The following is a 15630-nucleotide window of genomic DNA, read 5'->3' as shown; positions in this document are numbered from 1 at the left end:
ATGTGTCTGACAATTTTATTCTTTACTATTGTTTCAACGAATTTGCCCGGTACTGACAGACTTACCGGTCTGTAATTGCCAGGATCACCACTCGAGCCCTTCTTAAATATTGGTGTTACACTAGCTATCTTCCAGTCATTGGGTAGCTGATTTAAAGGACAGGTTACAAACCATAGTTAATAGTTCCACAATTTCACATTTGAGTTCTTTCAGAACTCTTGGGTGAATGCCGTCTGGTCCCGGTGACTTGTTACTGTTAAGTTTCTAAATTAATTCCAAAACCTCCTCTAGTGACACTTCAATCTGTGACAATTCCTCAGATTTGTCACCTACAAAAGATGGCTCAGCGTCTACCACCCCCACTAAGTAGCATAGTGGGTACCAACTGCCCTGGTTAGGTTTCATCCAGGTCCTTCCCAGCTCATCACTGTGACTTGCCTAGAGTTAAGGGGTTGTCTTAGCTGTGAGGCTAAAGATGAGAATGCTTGTCCCTGACCAGCACAAGGTGTTCTCCCCTGACTAGGCTTCATGTCAGGCTGGGTCAGCTTCTTAGACCTGGGTTGTCCCCTTCCTACTGTCTCTGGATGTTCCTTGGGGGCCATAAAGTTCTCCATCAACAGGACTGCATCAGTTAAAGTAGGCCTCAGTACCCACTCCCGTCTTCCAGTAGGGAGTATTTGTATGGACTGCTCAATCAGTATTAACTCAGCACTTGAGCTCCAGTCTGCTTCCACAGCTGTTACCACCAGCAGCAATGGCCCTTCAGTTTTCAGGCCACCACCTGTGGCCAGGCTGTCTGGGGTATGTTTCCATCTGGACACAGCATTGTTGCATATCCTCACTGATATCAAGACAGTCCGGGATGGCAACCTTAACCAGTGCATAATCCCAAGGTCAAGCCATGGTAGGCTGTCTGGGCTGGGCCTATCAAGTAGTGGGCCAGCACAAGGCCCCAGTGATCTGGCAGCCATTGCCAAGGCAACTGCCACCCATTCAAAAGTGGTCAAGAAAGCCTCCAGGTCATTGTTGGGACCCACCTTAATCAGCTTCATGGGTACTGGTGGGAGCAGAGGCCTGGACTCACAGCTCCAGCTGCTAGACCCTGGGCTGCCCCAGCAGGCAGTAGCCCCATCAGTAACTGTTGTATAGGTTTTGTTGCAGGTCTTTCTGCTGGGTCGCTATCTTGCACTGCAGATGACCCAACAACAGCAGCTGCAGCTGTTATTGACCAGCCCACTGCTGCAACAGTGGATCCTGAAGTTGCTGTTTCTGAGTTGTCTGCTGTTGCTGGTACTTCATGAGCCACTTGCACCACTACTGTGGATCCATACTGCTTGGGTTCTCTGTGTTTTTTGAGGGTGGGCTTTCAATCTCCTTCTTCCTTTCAATTTGCCATTGTGTCAGAGTTGGGAAACAAATGCTCACATTCTCCACCATTTGTCACAGATTTTACCTCTATGGTGCCCCCGTGGGGGTAGTGTGGGTGTCTCTCTCATCCCCAACAACACTCTCAGGCTGTAGGTGTCATTGTGGCACTGGTTTAGAGTGAGAGTTGTGGTCTCCCAGCTATACATCTGACTTCCACTCACAAAGATGTGACCGCAGTCTAAGATGGAAAAAAAGCAAACAAAATAATTCTGCAGCCCACCTGGATCTTTCCTGCAAGACAATAGTCTGTGTGAAGGGGACTGGGTTTCTAAGTACTTGTCAGAGAGGCCTAGGCTGAGCCTCCTGGGCACTAATGAAAAGTAAAGCAAAGCAAACCAAACATGGTCCCTTTACCATCTACTCCAGAAAATCCAGGTAGCAGAGGCTCTTCAGCAGCTCTCTGGGTAAGCAGCTCCTGCTCTGGGGCTCAGGAGCTCTAGCTCTGCTTTGCTCAAAGTACTGCCCTGCCCTGGGCTTGGATCCTCCCTTTTAAGACACTGCCTTTCTCCAGGTGCCACAGGCCTCACAGGCATGCCGGTTAGGGTTGACTGTTCCCAGAAAAGCTCTTTCAATCCTTCCTGGCCAGCATGGAAACCTATCACACTACAGTACCATTGCAATTAATCTTTGCAAAATATTTCTTAAAGAGCAGTCAGCTTAACTTCAGTACCCAGAAAGATAATGGAGCAACTAATTAAGCAATCAATTTGAAAACATCTTATAAGGAATAAGGTGATAAGTAACAGTCAGCATAGATTTGTCAAGAACAAATCATGTCAAAGCAACCTGACAGCTTTCTTTGACAGGGTAACAAGCCTTGTGGATAGGGGGGTGTAACAGGGTGGTCACCCAGTCCTGCCTGGAAGGGCTTAAAACAGCCCTGGGAGAGGGCTGGGGCAGCCCCAATCCCAGACACCTGCCCCTTTTGCGGCGTGAGGGAAACCCTGGCACACGTCTACCTGGAGTGCGCCAGGCTTCAACCCCTATTCCAGCTCCTCAAGAATATTTTGTTAAGGTTTTGTTTGCACTTTTCCCCTCACCTCCTCATCTATGCACTCCCTGTCCGTGGCCCCACTAAGTCGCGGGACCTCCTGGTCAACCTCCTCCTGGCCCTGGCTAAAGTGGCCATCTATAAAACCAGGGTGAGGAGGTTGGCCGATGGAGTCTCCTGTGACTGTGGGGCCTATTTCCGATCCTCCGTCTGTTCACGCCTCCAGGCAGAATTCCTCTGGGCGGCGTTCACTGACTCCCTTGACGCCTTTGAGGAGCAGTGGGCGCTGTCCGGGGTTCTCTGCTCGGTGTCCCTTTCCAGTTCCCTTCATTTGACTCTTTGACCGCACTCCTGTCCCAGTTGTTCATTAGTTGTCCCCCGTAATTATTTGGTTTTCCAGGTGCTGTGGATACCCCCCTTAGGCTGGGGGGGGGATCCTTTAGCAGTGGGTGGGCAAAGCCTGCCCACTTCCTGGATCCCAATAAGGGAGAGGGCTGGGGCAGGGGAAAAGCTGGGCTGATTGGTAGGCAGCCTCAGCTGTGGCCACGCCCCACACAGACCCAGCTGACCCTATGAAAGCCAGTGAAGACAGGAGTAGAAAGACTCTCTCTAGCCTGTTGAAAGGGAGGGACCTGCCTGCTGTGGAGCATACTAAGGTACCTGAGGTAGAGCAAGGCTAGGGGAAGGCCTGAGGAGCTGGGGAGCTCTGGCCTGGAAACCCCCCAGGCTGCAGGTCTAGTGGAAGGCCAAATAGGTACTGGAGTTGCGGAGGACAGCCCAAGGGGTAGGCAGAGGCAGCAGGTCCAAATCTCCCTTGCGTATGATGAGTGATGCTTACACTGCAGTCAGCCCCAGGGAACGGGGCTAGGTGATGACTGAGAGTGGCCATAGGCTGAGGTGGGGGTAGAGGGTTGGGGGCTCCCTGAGGAGGGGAGACCCAGATCTGTGTGGGGTACTGCAGGTGGCAGTGGCCCACTGGCCTGCAGAGGGCGCTCTGGAGGCTGGAACACTAATCCTCTGGATGACCAGCAGGAGGCGCCGCAGGGGTGAGTCCCGCACCGCTACAACGGGAAATGGTAGATGTGGTAATCTTGACTTTTTAGTAAAGATTTTGATACTGTCTCACATGACCTTCTCCTAAACAAACTAGGGAAAAGCAACCTAGATAGAGCTTCTATAAAGTGGATGCATAACTGGTTGGAAAACCATTCCCAGAGAGTACTTATCAGTGGTTCACAGTCATGCTGTGCATAACGAGTGGGGGAATAATGAGTGGGGTCCCGCAGGGATCAGTTCTGGGTTTGATTCTGTTCAATATCTTCATCAATGATTTAGATAATGGCATAGAGAGTACACTTATAAAGTTTTTGGATGATACCAGGCTGGGAGGGGTTGCAAGTATTTTCGAGGATAGGATTATAATTCAAAATGATCTGGTGAAATGGTCTGAAGTAAATAGGATGAAATTCAATAAGGAGTAATACAAAGTACTCCACTTAGGAAGGAACAATCAGTTGCACACATACAAAATGGGAAATGACTTCCTAGGAAGGAGTGCTGCGGAAAGGGATCTAGGGGTCATAGTGGACCACAAGCTAAATATGCATCAACAGTGTAACACTGTTGCAAAAAAAAGCAAACATCATTCCAGGATGTATTAGCAGGAGTGTTGTAAGCAAGACATGAGAAGTAATTCTTCCACTCTACTCTGTGCTGATTAGGCCTCAACTGGAGTATGATGTCTAGTTCTGTGTGCCACATTTCAGGAAAGATGTGGACAAATTGGAGAAAGTGGAATAAATTGCCTAGGGAGGTTGTGGAATCTCCATCATTGGAGATTTTTAAGAGCAGGTTCAACAAACACCTGTCAGAGATGGTCTAGATAATACTTAGTCCTGCCAGGAGTGCAGCGGACTGGACTAGATGACTTCTCGAGGTCGCTTCTAGTTCTATGATTTAAAGGATTACAGGTGTAGTAAGCTTCAGTGCATATTTTTACAAATATTGCTCTTTAGCAACTTGATCCAATATTGATTTATATGTTAACTAGCAAAGCATCGTCCCAGAGAGCATAGCTTATAAGTGGACCTCAATATTTGTTCCTTTTTTTCTGTCCATTGACAGCACACTATATGGGAAACGGGAAGAATCCACTCTGCAGTTAGCAAGCCTCCGCATCCTACTTCAGCATCTTGTTAATTTACTGTTCAGCTTTCCTCCCATTCTGGAAGGTGATGCTTGAAGATATTTCATGTAGAAGGTATTCTACTCAGTTTCCTGGGCAGGGCAAACTTGCTAAAACCACCTTGGTAACTTACTACATTCTCCACCCACTGATATGCTGTTGTCACTAGACACCAGAAAAGCTGCTTTGTATAGATAGGGTTCCTTCACTTGCCTGGAAAAGGACCTCTTTCTTCCAGTTTGGTACTTCTAACAGGATGATGTACCCTAGGGCTTCCCCATCCTGAAAAAAAATGTTAAGATCATGTAAAAGCTCTTCTTGGCCACTCACCCTGCTGCTCTGAGAGGAGCCAGCTGCTGACTCCCTAGGTGTTAGCCTCTACAGCAGTGGTCCCCAAACTGTGGGGCGTACCTCCTTAGGGGGTGCAGAGGATTGTTTGGAGGAGTGTGGGCCAGCCCCTATGGGGAGGATGGAGAGGCAGCTCCGTTCCCCAGCGGCACCTCCACTCCACCTCCAGCCAGCTCTGCCCTCATTCCCTCTTTGCCCCCAGGCCAGTACAACCTCCAGACCCAGCTCCTCCTCCGTTCCCAGTTCTGCCCCCACTCTGCCTTTGGCTGAGGAAGCACCTTGGCTGAGGAAGCCTTGGTTGTACAGTAATGCAAGGGTGGACATGGACAAATTCCATTACTAGTAAGGGGGAGGTGTGACAGGAAAGGTTTGGGCTCCACTGCTCTAGAGTTCAGGCACTTTCCCCATCCTGGGGCCCATAGGTACACTTTCAGGGAGTAGATCTTTTTGGCCCCTCATCCTGAGAGCTGCAGTGGTTCAGGAGCCAAATTAGCAATCAGCATTACCCAAAATAGCCAAAGTAGTGTGAATTCATTGTTTCATTTACACTCTGTGTGTGTGTGTGTGTCTGTGTGTGTGTGTGTGTTTGTTTTACGTTCTCCCAGCAAAATGACTGACCAAGTATTTTATCAAATACAATTGGTTAATACCATAGTAAAAGCATCCTGATTGGTTGTTAATTAAATCCGTGTTTTAATATGTCTTGCAAAGAGCTGCAGGAGATACATTAAAGAGACACTTGCAGCTTGTGAGCATCAGTCTGAAAATCACTGCTTTAGACTCTGCCATAGCTTAGTTTACTCCTTCCAGAATTCCACCTGAAGATGAGAGCTTTCTAGTTTACCTCTTCAAGAGGATGCATGGGAGGTTCAACAAGGACAAGTGCAAAGTCCTGCACTTAGGACGGAAGAATCCCATGCACCGCTACAGACTAGGGACCGAGTGGCTAGGCAGAAGTTCTGCAGAAAAGGACCCTGGGGTTACAGTGGACGAGAAGCTGGATATGAGTCAACAGTGTGCCCTTGTTGCCAAGAAGGCCAATGGCATTTTGGGATGTATAAGTAGGGGCATTGCCAGCAGATCGAGGGACGTGATCATTCCCCTCTATTCAACATTGGTGAGGCCTCATCTGGAGTACTGTGTCCAGTTTTCAGCCCCACACTACAAGAAGGATGTGGAAAAATTGGAAAACAACCAGCAGAGGGAAACCAAAATGATTAGGGGACTAGAACACATGACTTACAAGGAGAGGCTGAGGGAACTGGGATTGTTTAGTCTGCAGAAGAGAAGAATGAAGGGGGATTTGATAGCTGCTTTCAACTGCCTGAAAGGGGGTTCCAAAGAGGATGGATCTAGACTGTTCTCAGTGGTAGAAGATGACAGAACAAGGAGTAATGGTCTCAAGTTGCAGTGGGGGAGGTTTAGGTTGGATATTAGGAAAACCTTTTTCAGTCGGAGGGTGGTGAAACACTGGAATGTATTACCTAGGGAGGTGGTGGAATCTCCTTCCTTAGAAGTTTTTAAGGTCAGGCTTGACAAAGCCCTGGCTGGACTGATTTAGTAAGAGATTGGTCCTGCTTTGAGCAGGGGGTTGGACTAGATGACCTCCTGAGGTCCCTTCCAACCCTGATATTCTGAGTCTATGAATTCACACAGATTAAGTTTGCACAAGATTCTAAATTACCATTGCTCTTTATTTAACAGAGAAAGCATAGAGAGTACAGACCAGATAATATACAAGCAGCATCCTGAATGTGCTGCCCCTCACCCTTGGGAGTCTGTGTGGGAACATCCGAGTTCAGGTAGGAAGGGTTCCCCCACCTCATTGGGCTCCTGCAGCAGCTTTCCTATGCTTGAGCTGGTGAAAGTAGCTGAAAACCAGCCAAATTGATCTGCTCCTGTCCTTTTACAACCTTCCAACCTATCTGTCAGATGACTCCCAAATCAGCCTCCTTGGGTGATCAGACCCCTATCAGTTGATTTTGTTGTCAAGTGACCTCTCCCCTGACAACCTAGTTCTTCTGGGTGGGGAGCCCATCAATTGTCTAGGATGTTTCTGTTTAAATAGGGGTCCATTCTGATTTAACAACTCTGTTGTGAGCCTGTATCACCCCCCTTTGGAATTGCAGTCCAACATGGAGGCAAAACAATAGAGAAGATTAAAAAAGAAAACTGCACCTTTTCAGCTTGGTAAAGATGCATACAGAGTTCATATACTCACACAGAATGCATAAACTGTGCAGAACAATTCCCCAGGCATTCACTGACCAATACCAGCAACAGTGCCCTTGTTAGGATTTTTATCTTCCTTCCCCTTCTGTGTCCCCTACTCTGGGGATCGCACTCCAGTGCAGAGGGTTGCAGCACCACTCAGGTTTAGCCCACCTGACCTTCTGTCTGATGACAGAGGATCAGGCGAGCCAAACCTGAGCAGTTCTGGGACCCTGTGCTCCATATAAACACCACTCACCGAATGTTGGCCTTTCTCCCACACCCATCTTAATGGAGGGTCAAGTGGGCCAAACCTGAGCACTGCTGCAACCCTATGTGCCAGATTGCAGTGCCCACAGCACGTGGAACACAAGATCCACTGCTGTGAGTGAGTCAGACACATAAAAATGTAATGGACAAACAAACACTATCCATGACTTTTTTTCATACTGTGACAAACCTTGATAATGATGATAAATGTTTGAGCCTCCTGGGGCCCTCTAAGACATGTGGGCCCCTGTACACCTGCACAAGCTTCACCAGTTAGTCCTCTACCAGTGTTTGGCACTGAAGCTTGTTTTCTGACAGGATCAACAAAATCTTATTACTTATTTAATTCAAATTTACTGTGTTCAATAGATTACTGATGAGGAGAAACCCCCACCCCTATCCCGGTGGGCAGAGTCAGGACTCCTGTGCCTGCCCTACTAGATACAGAGGGGCAGAATAGGAAGTATAAAATGTGGGCCCTGCAGCTCAGTTGGATTGGAACCACTGGAGGAGACAGCTGCTCCATCATGGAGCCCAGAAAGGATCCCTGAAGTGCTGAAGACTTGCCAGAGCCACCAGCCAACCCAGGTGCTGAGGAACTGCAGGGAGTGCTGCAGGCTATCTACCCCAGGGAGACAAAGGATACCCATGGAACCGAAGTACCAAATGAAGGGGTTGTAGGAAGTAGCCCAGGGACACTAGACTAGTCTGGTTGGGTTGCTGCCTGGATTCAGGTCTATGTATATTGACAAGATTCTTGCCGACCCAGTGGCGGAACCATCCTCCAATGTTAAGGCCCTGGGCCGGGACCTGGTAGAGTAGCATGCGCCTGGGTCCCCCTACCCTCTGCTGCCAACCCCATCCTGGGGTGGCAGCCTCCCCACCTTAGGCCAGGAGGCCAGCATTTGTCTGCCATCTGCCAGAGCCAGGTTGTCAGATTGTCTGTTTGGTGCTGTACACTGTCTGGGGGTCTGAGCTTGCTAGACTGTTTCTTGCTCTACCCTGCCTGAGGCGAGAATCCTGGGCTACTTGCTGCTTGGCCGTGGGTCACAGCCCAGTACTGGGTCATGGAATGTAAGGCACTGGGTCACAGTGGCTTTGGTCAGCACCGCCAACTGGGCTGTTAAAAGTCTCCTCAGTGGTGCTGCCTGGCTAATGCAGGCTAGTCCCTACCTGTTCTGACACGGTGCTATGCCCTGGAAGCAGCCAGCAGCAGGTCCGGCTTCTAGGTTGGGGGGCCATGGGGCTCCACATGCTGCCCCCACCCCGAGCACTGGCTCCATACTCCCATTGGCTGGGAACCGGCCAATGGGAGCTGGAGGGGGGGCGGTGCCTGTGGGTGAGAGCTTGTGTCTCTCCACCTAGGAGACGGACCTGCTGCTGGCTGCTTCCAGGGTGTAGCACGGTCCGCTGTGCGGGGACAGGCCGGAAGCCTGCCTTAGCACCCCTGCTGCGCTGCTGATCAGGAACCGCCCAAGGTAACACTGTACCCCAACCCTGTGCCCCAATCCTCTGCCCCAGCCCTGAGTGCCCATCCCATACCAGAGCCCCTTCCTGCACCCCAAGCTCCTCATCCCTGGCCCCACCCCAGAGCCTGCACCCTCAGCCCAATGCCCTGACTCCCTCCTACATCCTGCCCCAGCCCAGAGCCCCCTCCCACACCCTGAACCCCTCATTCCTGGCCCCATCCCAAACCCCTCTGCCCCAGCTCCATTGGGTCATGGGCATCAACAATTTTCTTCAGCTGGGTCACCAGAAAAGTAGTTTGAAAACCACTGGCTGAGAGGACCAGGGCCTTAGAGACTGCTAATTCCCCAATAACCCACTTCTCATGCTGTCAATCTGAGAGTAAGGGGGCATGGCCTCCATCCAAGACTGACTGGAAGAGATGGCCATACATTCCTACACCAAATTAAATGTAGCTCCATTTTTCATCATACTTTTATTACTATAACAAATGGTTGAAGTTTTGTATATGTAAACAGTGTAATTGTAATTTATTAGTGATTATTTAGAATTACTAGAGGTTTTTTCCATTTGAGTTTAGGAATTATAACATTGCACATAAGGCATGTTTATTTATAATTATGGCAGTTCTTAAAAAAAAGTAGATTTACCAAAAGTAATTATCTATTTGTATGTATTGTCTATGGCACCCATCGCCATCTGGCATCCAGACTACTACCATTCATTTAAAGAGATAAATACAATAGTATGAGTCACTCATATACATGACCCAGTACAGTTACTTCCCCTGAAATGTGTTATGTTTTTCAATTAAAAGCATGGGTAAACAGGTAGACCTTATTCTGTGCCCACAGAGCCACCAAACTCATGCTTTGGCATGCCATTAGAGGTCATGGACACCACAGGTAAGGGGCTGCTACTGAAAATGATTTGCTGATGGTCCAGAAAATTTCTCTCCCAACAAGAGCATACTAGTAAATTTTAAAAGATCTGATAGGACTAGATATTTGTGGAAGGTAGAGCCTAGGTGGGAGGGTGCCCACAATTTAGAGCTTAAAAATACTCTAAGCCCTAATTCATTTATCTAGTAAACATATTACAGACAAATTGTGAAAATGCTTGGAGGAGGGAAGGGTTGTTTTGCTTTTATGTGATTGAACTGTGGCAGTTAGTAATTTTAGAGAATAAACAAGGTGACAACTGCTTAACCGCAGATGGGAGAGGGAAAAAAAGAACTCATCATTACTGGCATACTCCCACTCCTGTGGTCCCACTTCTCATGATCTCAGTTGCACTTAAAATTGGAAGATAAATCAGCAGCTTTTTTTACATAGCATAAAGGATTACAGATAACAAGCATTAAATAAGAAACATTGCACTATACCAAGATTAACAAAAGTAATAATGCTGACCTTGCTAGCACTCAGATCTTTTCAACCGTGAATCTTCCATTCTGACCAAGAGGAGCAAGGCACATAATTCTCTGTCTTGTACATGATAGAAGCACAGCCACTCCTTCACCTGAGACAGGTCCCCTATACCTGGGAAGATTATTCCAAAGCCCTTTCCCAGCTAAGGTTTCTCCTTAAACAAACAAACAAACAAAAAAATCTCCTAGAGGTACTTCAAATTGATAGTCAGTTTTACATTTCTGATCTACCAAAGTTCTGTTTGCATAGTAGCAATCCCTTCATTAGTTATGCTGTCTCCTCATCCAAGTGTTTCCTATAAATATATTTAAATCTTTGAATTTTAGAAAACATCACAATTTGAAAATGTGCAATTTTTGGCCTGGTAAAACTTTTACTGGTGGAATAAACCATTTTACAATAGTATGACAATTAATGACCCATAAAAGGAGTCTCTTAAAATTAAAATCAGTTGGTACTTACTGTATTTTTGAACACTCATCAGAGAGCAATGTTGAATTTCAGAGCCACCTTGTCAAAATGTTAATTTGTGATGGTTTACATCTCTCCTAATCCAAATGATAGTATCTGACAGGAATGATCTGCAGACAGCTAAACCTGCAAAGGGTGAAATCCTGTTCCCATTAAAGTCAATGGCAAAACTCCTATTGACTGCAGTGGGGCTGGGTTTTCACCCAAAGTGTATTCCAGACAGAATATAATCTTAGGGACACCATGAATTGACCGATGAAAGCATTAACTTCCCATTACTTTTGTCTAAAGTTTTCTTTAATGAGTACACAACTGCATAGACTAACTTAATAAAAGTACCCTCTTTTGCACTCCAAACCTAACATCAGTATCTATATATCTGTGTACTAGAAATAGGATGCACCTCTAGCCTCTTTCAGTTCCTCACTCAGGACATGGGTTTTCTAAAATCTTCCTCCATAGGAGAGAGAGAAAGGATGCCCCTGCCTAGAGACTCAGCCACACATGCTAGAAGGTAGACAGACAATACACAGTGCTTATATATGTGTGTTTTTTAATATAATAGGTAGGGAAAATATACATCCATTAAATTCATCCCTCCATTAAAGCTAATGCAATTACACCTGAGACTAAATGTACCCAATGTTTGTTCATTCATTCTCATATGTACAGGATGACAAGTTCTCACAACCAAAACAGTCTGTTTTTATAAATTGGACAATGAAGCCACAAAGTTGTACATGTCAATGTCTGAAGATATCTGATAGTATTTCATGAAGGTTCTACAAAACAACAAGCTGCAGAAACAGTTAACTGAAACAAAAACTGAATTTTGTGTGAACATATCCCAAAGTTAGAAATGTCAAAAACAACACATAACTGGCTTTCAGAGACCTGCACCTGTTACCAAAATGCTATTTATACACACTTTCGGTCATTAGCTCAAAAGAAAGACCAAGGTCGTGATATACAGAGGATTGTCAGTCCTGGATACAACAGGCCATTTGAATGTTTGTCCTCTTACTAGAGGATGGTCTTACTAGTGCTGTATACCAAAGTAATACCACCTCCTTATTCCTACTCAACATGTATTTGCTTATATAGTCAAGTATCACATTAGCTCTCTTAGACCCAGCATCACACTGGGACTTTTAAGGTTCAGCTGGCTATCCACAATCATGCCTAAGTGGGCATGTGTGGGCCCCTTACATGTGTGGGCATGTGTGGGCCCCTTACTGAATGAGGGAGGCAAACTAGTGACAGAGGATGTGGAAAAAGCTAATGTACTCAATGCTTTTTTTGCCTCTGTTTTCACTAACAAGGTCAGCTCCCAGACTGCTACGCTGGGCATCACAAAATGGGGAAGAGATGGCCAGCCCTCTGTGGAGATAGAGGTGGTTAGGGACTATTTAGAAAAGCTGGACGTGCACAAGTCCATGGGGCCGGACGAGTTGCATCCGAGAGTGCTGAAGGAATTGGCGGCTGTGATTGCAGAGCCATTGGCCATTATCTTTGAAAACTCGTGGCGAACCGGGGAAGTCCCGGATGACTGGAAAAAGGCTAATGTAGTGCCAATCTTTAAAAAAGGGAAGAAGGAGGATCCTGGGAACTACAGGCCAGTCAGCCTCACTTCAGTCCCTGGAAAAATCATGGAGCTGGTCCTCAAAGAATCAATCCTGAAGCACTTGCATGAGAGGAAAGTGATCAGGAACAGCCAGCATGGATTCACCAAGGGAAGGTCATGCCTGACTAATCTAATCGCCTTTTATGATGAGATTACTGGTTCTGTGGATGAAGGGAAAGCAGTGGATGTATTGTTTCTTGACTTTAGCAAAGCTTTTGACACGGTCTCCCACAGTATTCTTGTCAGCAAGTTAAGGAAGTATGGGCTGGATGAATGCACTACAAGGTGGGTAGAAAGCTGGCTAGATTGTCGGGCTCAACGGGTAGTGATCAATGGCTCCATATCTAGTTGGCAGCCGGTATCAAGTGGAGTACCCCAAGGGTCGGTCCTGGGGCCGGTTTTGTTCAATATCTTCATAAATGATCTGGAGGATGGTGTGGATTGCACTCTCAGCAAATTTGCGGATGATACTAAACTGGGAGGAGTGGTAGATACACTGGAGGGGAGGGATAGGATACAGAAAGACCTAGACAAATTGGAGGATTGGGCCAAAAGAAATCTGATGAGGTTCAATAAGGATAAGTGCAGGGTCCTGCACTTAGGACGGAAGAACCCAATGCACAGCTACAGACTAGGGACCGAATGGCTAGGCAGCAGTTCTGCGGAAAAGGACCTAGGGGTGACAGTGGACGAGAAGCTGGATATGAGTCAGCAGTGTGCCCTTGTTGCCAAGAAGGCCAATGGCATTTTGGGATGTATAAGTAGGGGCATAGCGAGCAGATCGAGGGACGTGATCGTTCCCCTCTATTCGACATTGGTGAGGCCTCATCTGGAGTACTGTGTCCAGTTTTGGGCCCCACACTTCAAGAAGGATGTGGATAAATTGGAGAGAGTCCAGCGAAGGGCAACAAAAATGATTAGGGGTCTGGAACACATGACTTATGAGGAGAGGCTGAGGGAGCTGGGATTGTTTAGCCTGCAGAAGAGAAGAATGAGGGGGGATTTGATAGCTGCTTTCAACTACCTGAAAGGGGGTTCCAAAGAGGATGGCTCTAGACTGTTCTCAATGGTAGCAGATGACAGAACGAGGAGTAATGGTCTCAAGTTGCAGTGGGGGAGGTTTAGATTGGATATTAGGAAAAACTTTTTCACTAAGAGGGTGGTGAAACACTGGAATGCGTTACCTAGGGAGGTGGTAGAATCTCCTTCCTTAGAGGTTTTTAAGGTCAGGTTTGACAAAGCCCTGGCTGGGATGATTTAACTGGGAATTGGTCCTGCTTTGAGCAGAGGGTTGGACTAGATGACCTTCTGGGGTCCCTTCCAACCCTGATATTCTATGATTCTATGATTCTAAGTTCTTCTCAGAGTCATTGTTTTCCAGGATATATTCCCACTGTAAGTTCTATATTTGTTGTTCCAAGAGGTATGATCTTGTATTTAGCTAAATTAAAAGATGCATTGTTTATTGCATCCAGTTTACTAAGAAACCCAGATCACTCTGTCTACGTGTCCAATACTCATAATTATTTAAGACTCCACCAACCTTTATCTTCAAACTTTATAAGCAACATTTTGATATTTTCTTTCTGATCAATGATATAAACATTCAGTAGCACAGAGCCAGGACCCCACTAGAAAAAACACTCATTTGATTATTAAGAGCCATTTACAATTATTTTTTGAGATTTATCAAACAATTTTCAATATGTAGTATATTGATTCTCTTTGAGGCTAATTTTTAACCAGAATTTTGCACTTAGCTTTATTGCTAGCTTCATTGTTAGGAAAGCCTAATTCATCTCCAAAATATCCCTTATCCATATCCTTACCACAACATCCTCTGTCTTAGAATGAGGTGGTAAAAGCTCTTAAGTTTATTGTCCCAAACAAGAGGAGCCTTCATGGGTGATGTAATTACCAGACTATTTACAGCTTTCTAGGAATTCTATTTCAGATATGATTTTGTTTGGCATTTATAGGCCTCCCTTCTTAATACCATATTTTTAAGGTTTTTACAAGGAATCGTAGGGTATGTCTACACTTATAGCTGGGGATGTGATTCCTAGCTTGAGGAGACATACCCGCAGTAGCTCTTTTTGAGGCAGAATGAACAAGGGGCTAGCCACCCCAAGACCATAGAAATGGACTTGGCATGGGTAGTACAGTCTGGTGCTCATGCTGCTGCAGCTATGCTCTAATTTTAATGTGCTTGCTTAATGAGTGCTAGTGGGAGTATGTCTCTTCAGGATAGAAATTATACTGCCATCTCAAAGTGCAGACATAATTTAAAACTATTGTTTCTTTCCCTTTCTAGGGAATTGGGACACAAATCCCATAATCAGCTTTACAAAAATCAGCCTTAGTTAACTCTCTTAAGGACAGAACAGGCTAGTGAAAAACATTTATACAAGGTCATTTTGTAAATTGTCAGGAAGGTTACCAGTATACATGTACCCGAGACAAGATTTCCTTTCTCTCACCCCCCCACAAAATCTGGTTAATCAATTAGCATAGAACATCTCCCACCCGTCTCACTCAAGGATGAGCAAATACTATTGATAGTCTGGGTCTCAGAGTAAAAACAACTAACAAAAATGACAAATACAGCCATTTTTTGATGCTGGTTGTAACCTACTCCCTCATATAAGAAAATGACCTTGACTATTTCCTGAATTTTATCTACTTTTTGCTTTGGTTTTCCTGTTATCTTGTTTACAGTGATATCTGTTTCACTCAGTGGTGATACAGTTTAGGAGTTCAGGTAAGAAATACAGAGTCCAGTTCAAAAAAGTGTCATGTAGGCTCAGAACAAGGTCAGGAGCCAGTTTCTGAAGAAGGCTTTCCGTTTTATAAACTGATATTTTATTTTATTTTATTAAAAAGGAATTGCAAATTCATCCACTCTTTTGTCTTGTCTTCTAAACTGTTTTTAACATTCTTTAAAAGTGATAGGTTTCAGAGTAACAGCCATGTTAGTCTGTATTCGCAAAAAGAAAAGGAGTACTTGTGGCACCTTAGAGACTAACCAATTTATTTGAGCATGAGCTTTCGTGAGCTACAGCTCACTTCATCGGATGCATGCCGTGGATCCGATGAAGTGAGCTGTAGCTCACGAAAGCTCATGCTCAAATAAATTGGTTAGTCTCTAAGGTGCCACAAGTACTCCTTTTCTTTTTAAAAGTGATGCTTTACATAATAAAAATGT

The sequence above is a fragment of the Caretta caretta genome, chromosome 2 (assembly GCF_965140235.1).
Source record: "Caretta caretta isolate rCarCar2 chromosome 2, rCarCar1.hap1, whole genome shotgun sequence".
NCBI lineage: Eukaryota > Metazoa > Chordata > Testudines > Cheloniidae > Caretta > Caretta caretta.
Note: the sequence above shows the minus strand (reverse complement) of the source record.